Source organism: Palaemon carinicauda, chromosome 6 (genome assembly GCF_036898095.1).
Source record: "Palaemon carinicauda isolate YSFRI2023 chromosome 6, ASM3689809v2, whole genome shotgun sequence".
NCBI lineage: Eukaryota > Metazoa > Arthropoda > Malacostraca > Decapoda > Palaemonidae > Palaemon > Palaemon carinicauda.
The window spans coordinates 43,325,725-43,335,724 of record NC_090730.1 but is presented as its reverse complement, the minus strand read 5'-3'; the positions used below and the strand labels follow the sequence as shown (position 1 = coordinate 43,335,724).

The 10,000-nt window shown below is 33.1% G+C and overlaps 1 protein-coding gene across 1 annotated transcript in view; it reads right to left on the bottom strand.

Annotated features, from left to right (window-relative positions):
• Nucleotides 1-10,000, bottom strand: part of LOC137642974 (uncharacterized) — an 86,904-nt gene that overhangs the window by 18,931 nt on the left and 57,973 nt on the right. The window lies entirely within an intron of this gene.

Genomic DNA, 10,000 nt, shown 5'->3' with positions numbered 1-10,000 from the left:
TTGATGAAGAGTTGGAGGAGTGAAGTTGGCATGGGAAAGGTGAGTGCAGTAGCACATTTTAAGTTTTTTTTTGTTTTTTTTTTTTTTTTTTGCGTTGAAGAAGGCTGCCAATTGAAAGGGCTTTACTCCATGATTTTTGCCTTTCCCTTGAAGGAGTCACTTCCTTGGCACCAAAGGTACACTTGTCGTACCTGATTACAAGGCTGTTTTGCTGCAGTGTTTCAAGACAATGTGTAGGTGTCGACTAAGTAATATAACCAGAAGAGGAAGTTCCCAAAGATGCCATCCATGAGTCAATGAAATGGGACCTCTGCATTAAGAAAGTCAAAGCAGGAGTAATTGAAAGTATATGTGCAGATTGGTTTGGTGCTCTTTGGGATGTCTTCTTGGTTCGTGGGCACCTGGTAGTAACCCTTCAGGAAGTCGAGGGTTGAAATATTTTAGCCCAGTGAAGGTATGTACCAACCAACTTTAATGTTGAGGATGGGCTAGTTGTCTAGTTCCGCCTGTACACTAAGATACCTTTAATCCGCAGGAGGGAGTATGTATCCATCCTTTTTCAGGAAACTGTGCACGGGAAACAACCATTGGCTTCAGGCCTTTTGAAAAGGTCCATTTCTTCAATTTCAGCGAATGTGTGTTTAGCAGCTGCCTAAAGATCTGGTGCCAAATGTCGGAATCTTGCAAACACTGGAAGTCCCATCGTCTAGCTATATTTATCGATACCGAAATTGGCAGGAACCATAGGAGTCTGTTGTAGTTAGGGGTTGAACACGTCTGGATGTAAAGTGAGGAGGTTGGCGTAAGTATCACCGGGAGCGCTAACAAGTGATAAAGCCGTGGAAAAGTAAGAGCTAAGTGTTCATGTGCGATGTTAACCAGGAGGTAGAAATGAGTGAGGATATATACAGTATATATACATACATATATATATATATATATATATATATATATATATATATATATATATATATATATATATATATATATATGTAGGTGTGAATATATATATATATATATATATATATATATATATATATATATATATATATATATATATATATATATATATATATATATATAAATATATATATATGTATATATATATATATATATATATATATATATATATATATATATATATATATATATATGTGTGTGTGTGTGTGTGTGTGTGTGTGTGTGTCTGGATACCGGGATTCAGCTGGAAAATAGGAAACCGTTGTTGGATTAATATATGCAGTATGCTAAAAGCATTAGCCACAAGTATAGCCAGAAATTGTATTCTTAATGAATTACCAACTAGTTTCAACCATTCGTAATTTTCCTGTTATCGCAATTTTAATGTTGTTCATGATGGACATCAAAGTGACCTTATAACAGTAATGATTTTTTTCCGGAGCGGTGCAAACAATTTGGGATATATATGGTTTCAGCGAATATATTGATGTATTATATGTATTAATTTTACTCTCAGACTATGACATAGAGTAAATTGATGCCTTTGGACTTACAACGAAAGGATTATTTTATCCTTGAATTCGGATAGGAAAAAACTTCAAAAGAAATTAATATATGATCTCGAAGTGAAAAGTATCAGTTTTATTAGGAAAGACAACTGCCATCAATGTTGGAAATTGGCCCAAGGTAAATCTGCTGTAAATCTTCGCCCAGATTTCACTGACTTCTTTGACTTATGGGGCCAATTTTGAGGATGAGTGACTACTTGACCAGCTCTGTATTGCTCCTGTACTTGATAACAATATCCTGAAAGCGCACAAGCCTCTCAATTTTTTGGTAAAAGGGTAACGGAGGAAAAAAATAAATCACCATAAATCTTTCTTTTTTCTTTTGTGAGTTAGGAATGACCGATGACCATATTCTATTTTACTCGAAATCACAGTTTGGCGATCACGTTTCTTAAGCTTTTATTGAATGATCATAAATCTTTCTCTGTTGCTGTTGGAGAAAGATTAATGACATTTTTTTCTACATGCGTCAGTTTACAAACTACGAAACAAAATTAATCCTTCTGTTAAAGATCTTAAGACGTAATCAGGAAGAAATTTCCAGAGACCTATGCGTAAGGATGTTTAATTAACGATGATATTCATTAACAAAGAACACAAGCAAGAAATATAAATGAATCTAGACATCAAAAACAATATTCTTTGCCTTTGTTTTACATAAAGTTTGGATAAAGTGCCTGAGTAACGAAAATGGTTATTCAGTGATAAGGTATTTTATTATATAAGGAAATATTGAAACTGACTCTACAGAAATAAAAATTATCAGTACGCCGTTTTTCTGCACAAAAACCTTCTACAGTATTTGTAAATAATGATTTAAATAAAACTTAATAGTATTCAATGATATGGAAAAAGAATGACCTATATAGTGAATAGCCTCTGATATGATTTGAAAATGTTTTTTAAGAAGAATATTTTTTTATGAATGGAACTACATCCTCTAACTAGAGCAAATCATAACCGGTCTTTCTATCTATCTATCTATCTATATATCTATTTACACTTCCCTATAAGCTGATGTATATTCCAGTTAAGCGAAGCTTTCCAGAAATAACATCAACCGACTTGTGCAGGAAGAAAACTCTTTGATGAGGAAGACCAGTGGAACGACGGAAAGGACCAATGATTACAACTGTTTATTGCTGTTAAGCGAAGCCTTAAAGGGAAGTCTGTGACCTGGAAGGAAAATATCAAGATAAACTATTTGCTGGTTAGATATATCTCGTTACAAGGATAGTGAGTATAATATAAGAATGGCGTCGAAAAAGAAAGAAAGATATTTATATATCTATGGTTCTATATTCAGTTTTAGAAAGGCTATGTTGCTTCATGGGAAGAAATGTCATGATTATGCTTGGAAAATTATAAGTACAATATAATTGTCTGCCCTTAAAAAATGTTTTTGGAGCCGGGACGGAACCACCACCGAAGCCACCGAAGCCTCAGAACAGAACAGAAACGACGTCCAGCGCGCACACTGAGCTAGAAGCCACAGAACAGAACCGACACAGAATTTTATATAAACGAAGGAAGTTTTACCTAATCATAACTGAGTTTTTATTTAATTGATGTTAGAAAGATTAGATATTCTGTATATCAATATTTTATCGAATCTGTAAGTCAGATGTTTATGTTTTCAAAAAAGAAAATAATAATAATAATAATAATAATAATAATAATAATGATAATAATCACTCCAAAAATCTTTGTAATAAATCATATGTTCACATCATTGTTATTAAAGTACATTCGTCTAATTTCTGACATCAGCACAAAAGAAAAAAAATTATAATAATAGTAATAATAATAATACTAAACAATAATAATAAATAATAATCACTCCTAAAATCTTTGTATTAAATCATAGGTTACATCATTGTTATTAACATACATTCGTCAAATTTCTGACATCAGAAAAATATTGGTTGCTATCACACTAACCTCCGAATTCCTCAGCAACCCTCTCAAAAACAACCGCTGCAGTCGTTCTGGGCATGCGCAGCCTGTCAGACACTACCGACGCTTCAGAAAAAAATATCTTTCAAAGAAAACTGCGTCAGTTCCGTTCTGTTCTGGCGCGTCGGTTCCGTTCTGTTCTGGCCCAGTATGCGCAATCAGGTAAGAATGCATGCTTTCGATTTCTATTAGACGATTTGGTTCTGTTCGGGCACGCCCGTTCAGGCTCAGTGTGCGGCAAGCTTTACAATAAGAAGTCGTTTTGGATAATTGAAATCTGATTAAGATAGATTACGCAAGTGAATACTGCAAACATTTTAAGGTCATAATTCTAACAAAAAGAATCATGAGAGATAGAAAGAATTGATGCGAGAAACTGATTGGTCAATCTCTCATTATAATTGGAAACCGATGATGCAGATCTTGTCACTTCTGAAGTGATGACGAGATAAATATGGTTATCAGAACCGAGTGTCAAATCTCATCTCTTCATAAGAAAGATTTAAAAGGTGCAGTCAGTCATTAAATTAATGAGAATTCAAATCGAGGGAAGTATTCAAATAAAAATGATTCTTTACTTCAAAATAATGTGAAAGCTTCAACAGGAAATATGCGGGATTAAAAACATCCTTCCAAATGTGGCCTGATTAACTCGAGGTAAATAAAAGCAGAAGCAGGGGAGTGTGCCGAAAGGAAAAATACATTGACTCGACTGCATATCTGAGTTTACACAGTCGAAAAATGTAAGTTGTAAACTGATAAATGTTCCAGCCAAATCCGACATTTCGTTAATGTCTGCTTATCTTCAGTTCAGTTTCAGAAATTCTTTGGAAATGCGATGGTTGTGCATTTATAGAACTGGAACATAGATTCGCTGCTCGTTTAAATCTCTATTAGCGAATATTAGTATGCTCTTCAAAGGGCACCGGAGTTCTGGTTGGTAAACTTGATTTGGAAAATAAGGGATTTTTAGTAATTTCTTTTGTCTTTTTTATTTCTATTTTCTACCAGACTAAAACTAGGGACGGCAATAATTTGCAGCAATATTTTATGAATCCCGGAGAGCTGAGGTCAAAAGTTTGCAATGATTATCTCTCCAGGTTTTGAGCTGAAAAATAATAAATTCTTACATGTTGTACATTTTCTCTCCCTATTTCAATACTGGTAACTAGTTTGTTTAGTATGGAATGTAGATGAAAACTTTTCTTGGCATAATATTAAAAAAAAAAAACCACAGGTAAGGCTGTTACAACATTAAAATCGTTACAGATTCTTTTTAATATCTAAACTAAAAGTATTCGACAACAACAACTGAAATATGGGAAATTAATATAAAACGAAACTTACACTAAAAGCACAATGTTTATTCACGAAAAAATTCAATCATGTTGCTTCTTTTACTTTTAGTAACAAATGCCAAATGTTAATCGAAAGTGGGGAACAGGCATGAAAGTACAGCAAAATACTGTACTTAATGGAACGTTAAAGAGTTTTCTATGGCTACTCTAGGCTTGAGCACATCGCAGAAAGGAGGCTGAAGTTCAGATGAAGCTTGCGCTATGATGCTGGACTCTACGGGACAGGAGTTGTGGCATCAAGATAGGACTGCAACTATTTTCTCCCAGAATTCGGTAATTGTGTAAAAGGGAGAGCAGGCCGCAGACAGTGTTGGCCACTTATCGTGACAAGCAAGTGGGGCTAGCTGCTTCAATTCTTCTCATCGTCTCGAACATGAGAAGATTTAGGAGATAGGTATTTGTTGTCTGAAGAGTAAGTCCGAACCTGTCTCTTTCCGATTTCTGGTCTTCTCATCCTGTTCTTACCTCGTCTGGAGGACGCGGTTCCTGTCTCGTCTGGACATTGTTCATATTACCTTTGGACAATCTTTTTTGGAAGCTTTCATATCCATGTGTGGGCAGAGGTAATTACGTTGTATAATCCTCATTTTCATATAAGGAGTTTTTTATATTCTGCAACCTGATTGGTTTCCTTAAAAACGTCCACTTCGGTCACGCCACAGAAGCTTCTGGAATACATTTTCTGATGAAATCTAGACCTGATGTTGCGCCATAACAAAAGCGTAGCATGAGACGACCCGTGAGGTCTTTTCCATAAACGGATTTTCCTCGAGGCTCGGTTTGTCTCTAAAATACTGACGAAAGTAATTCTAAAACATATCATGGTACTTTAAATAGTGACCCATGTGGCTGGCATGATCATCACACCCATGTAATACTTGCCTGAACAGTGAAATGTTTATTCATGATTGATTGATTTAATGTTTTCTGGCATCCTGACATCTAGGGACATTGACACCGTGTTTATTCGTGAGTGTAGCAACGGCGAAAAATCACAATGCTTGGGATCAGACACTGTTAAAGTTTTAGAAGAGGGTGCTCGGGAGAAAACGGTACTCAGAAAAAAAGGAGAGGTATTTCTGCTTCAGTTATTCCGAAGGTGTTGTTTCACTCTTGTTTTCGTTTGAAAAAAATATTTGTCTTTTAGTTTTCTTGTTGTTTTGTTGAACTCTGCTATTATCTACCATAAACCAATCATTTTCATTTTATCCCACCTTAAATTCGGATTCCCACTTGGGGAACCCCCATTACTGTTGGGGTATGTGGGGTGGTGGTAATCAGAAAACTGTAGTTTTACGGAAGATAACAAAATCATAACACAATAAAACAAGAAAGCTAGCAGATTTTTGGTTTTATATGAATAAAAAAGACTTGGTGGGCTCAACCGAAATTTTACAATTGAACGTTCTTAGCTTTTTAAAGATTTTCTATACTCAATTCTACTTCCTTCAGTTCTTGATTTTAAATGTTTCCATTTGAGTTTATTTTATGTTCGATTGAGTATATAGATAGTGAATCACTTAATTTACATAACAAATTTATTCATGGGAATGATCACATTCTCACACATGCCTTCCCCCTTGAAAATGCTGGTCAATGAGTTTGTCTTTCACTATTAAGAAAAAAACAAATTCTTTAAATAAATATTTTCCTAATGCTTTCCTCCTTTTCAGACACACGTGGCACTCTGTCCCGAAAGATCTTGGATATACATATATCATTAAAACATCAGCAGTTTACTTCATATGTTTTAGTCTTTAAAAATGTAGGGAAACCGTGAAAGCTGTTTTTTGGGGGGTAGGGATATTGGTAATTCTAAATACTTCTCTCATTTTTAAAATGGAGAGAAGTTATGTAATTTCGATGTAAAAAGGTGTTTAAGAAATCTAGTGTTGTTTGGCATCTAAGACATAGACTTCGACATTCTTACATTTTTACTTTCATATTATATTCGTCAACATACAAAAAAGATATATTTTTGCGTTACGCACCCACAAAGAGAGAGAGAGAGAGAGAGAGAGAGAGAGAGAGAGAGAGAGAGAGAGAGAGAGAGAGAGAGAGAGAGAGAGAGAGAGTCTGGGATACAACATCGGAGGCAAACATGGCTTTCCTTGGAGTCAGGCATTGTCAATAGAAACACACCACTGGCCTCCATATCAAAAGGTCGTGTGCCTGATCGCTCCATAAAAAGTTTGAACCTTTTATAAAGTTCTTGACTAAAGGCGAAATGTAAATATATATGTGGGATGAATTCTGTTCTATCCGTTGTTGATTTTCAAGACATTTCTTTGTGCAGTGACTAGAGCACATTCGTGTCTCTATATTTCGGTTCTTTCTGCAGTATTCGTCTTCTATTCAAAGAAATGAATCGATATCAGAGAGATATCATAAATGAAGGACTGCAAATAGAAACTTAAACGATATAGATTTTTGTATGACTGTTTTCAGGATCTATATTTCATCATAAACTTTCATAGATTTTATGAAACATTTCTATTTTCTACTACAGAAATATTAGAACATTTTGTTTATGTAAATCTTTAATTTCCTTATGATAATGTGAGGGCGTCCCATTTCTTATAATTATAAATCAGGGAACTCCATAATAGACTTTCATAAAATAAATGACAAAATGGAATGATAAAAATACTATAAAATGTGACTGTAGTAAGGTCTTTTAAAGTGTCTATCCTCTCTTATCCATGAACAGCAAAAGATTATTTGAATAAGGTCCCAAAACCTACGTGGCAGTCTTTAAAAAAAAAATTCAACTGAAATCATTAAAAATATTGAACAGAACGAAGATTAGTATATCATTTGTAAATTCCCAATACACAATCACATTCCATTATCAACTAGCCATCAGCTATTTTAAATTCCATTGAAGAAGATGACGAGAGGAAACACTCGTTCACAGTGCAATATTCGTGAATGATTATGGTTGATCAACAGCAATAGAATTAAGGGTCGCATAACACTCTGACCCTCGAGGATATCAACCTAAGCAATTTCATGCTTCCATGCCTGTAATGAGAGGGTTACGGGAAATACACAGCAAAAGGCAATATGCCAATGGGAAACGGCAATTAGACATGGTAGAGAAGAAGAGCAATGGGAGAATGATGTTGGGTACAACAACAGAAAAGGACAGTTGGAAAAAGGATTGTGAAATGCTATTAAGAAAGGACGGTTCTTAACGAGAAAAAGATCACTGGGAAACGGAAAATTTCAGTGTGAAAATGTCCTGAGAAGAACGGGAAAATAAAAATCGAACAAGCAACGAGAGAAGTAAAAATGAAAAACAACTGAGAAAAAAAAAACAAATAAACAAGATAATATTTGATGAGAACTGTCGTTAACATGAAGCAGAGAATCACTTACTATCTGAGGTAAGTGTAAGCTCCCTAACATGAGAGCTAAATTAAGGAGCTGAGTTCCTCCACCGAGATGATAGAATGACTCATTAACAGACATCCTGACAAGAAAAACCTTACTCATACTGATGTCAGGGGACTGAGTGACATCAATAGCTATCATTCAAACACGGGAAACAGTTCTGACTTTCTTGTGCAGAGCTTTGGTTAATATATGCATACCTTGATTACTACCATAATGACTGCATTTTAATGTTATTGTGTATTATATACAGTCAAAGCATCGTTCTACATTATTTCTTGATAGTTCGCTGCTTATTTGACCTCGTTGACTGTAGTAATCGCTCATACAGGTCTCCTAACGATCAAAAAACTTTTACAATGATCTATTCTCATTTAACAAACTTTAAGAAATCCTCTGGATTAAAGACGTTGATTATACATTCTATATTTTGGAATGATATCTAACGATAAATTCAAAGCACTTCTCGTAGATACTAAATTCAGATCTGAACATATAAAAGATTGGATATTACCCCTTTTTTGGAAATTTCAATCTTAATATACCAAACGAAATGCTTCTAATATGTAGAGGATATAAAATTTTACAGTTTCAGATTTTCACTTAAATTATCATAATGTCTCCGTAAAGACACAATATGTTTCTTAAAACACTTGAGATTTACAGTACATTCACACGAGCAACTTGATCATAATGAGAAACACATCAACATCCCACTCGGTTGTTATATCCATCATATTAATGTAAAAATTATTAATAAACTAAATATAATATATATATACTAAAAAAATTCAATTAAAAAAAACAATTTGATTAACGAAATAGAACTTACAAATGCAGCAAATATAAAGAAATTATAGAGGTCTCAAATCCTACTATCTCTTTTTTTTCATTATTCCAAAACCACAGAGAGTTAATTTATTATTTAAAAAAGATGATTCTACCATTTCCATAGAACCTAGGAATGATTTCAATAAAGTTTATGTACAAGAAATTGGTAGATATATTACTTATATATAAGTGAAGCGTAATCGTTTTGCAAGAGGATTTAGTGATTTTTGTAGATATTCAAGACCAACAACACAGCATAAATTGGCGATGGTGAGTTTTTTCAAGAGAAATTTTTTGTATAATAAGAAAATCATTGATTCATCTACGGTCAGTCCAGCTGAAATTCTCAACCTATAAGTTAGTTAATAAAAATACAATTGGACATTTAGGGGCTCTTAGTTTCACACATACTGTACACACTAACACACATACACATACACACACATAAACACACACACACACACACACACACATATATATATATATATATATATATATATATATATATATATATATATATATATATATATCTATATATAAGTATATATATATATATATATATATATATATATACGTATATATATATATATATATATATATATATATATATATGTAAATATATATATGTATATATATATATATATATATATATATATATATATATATATATAGATATACATATATATATATATATATATATATATATATATATATATATATATATATATATATATATATATATTTACACACACACACACACACACACATATATATATATATATATATATATATATATATATATATATATATATGTGTGTGTGTGTGTAAATATATATATGTATATATGTATATATATGTGTATATATAATCTCTCTCTCTCTCTCTCTCTCTCTCTCTCTCTCTCTCTCTCTCTCTCTATATATATATATA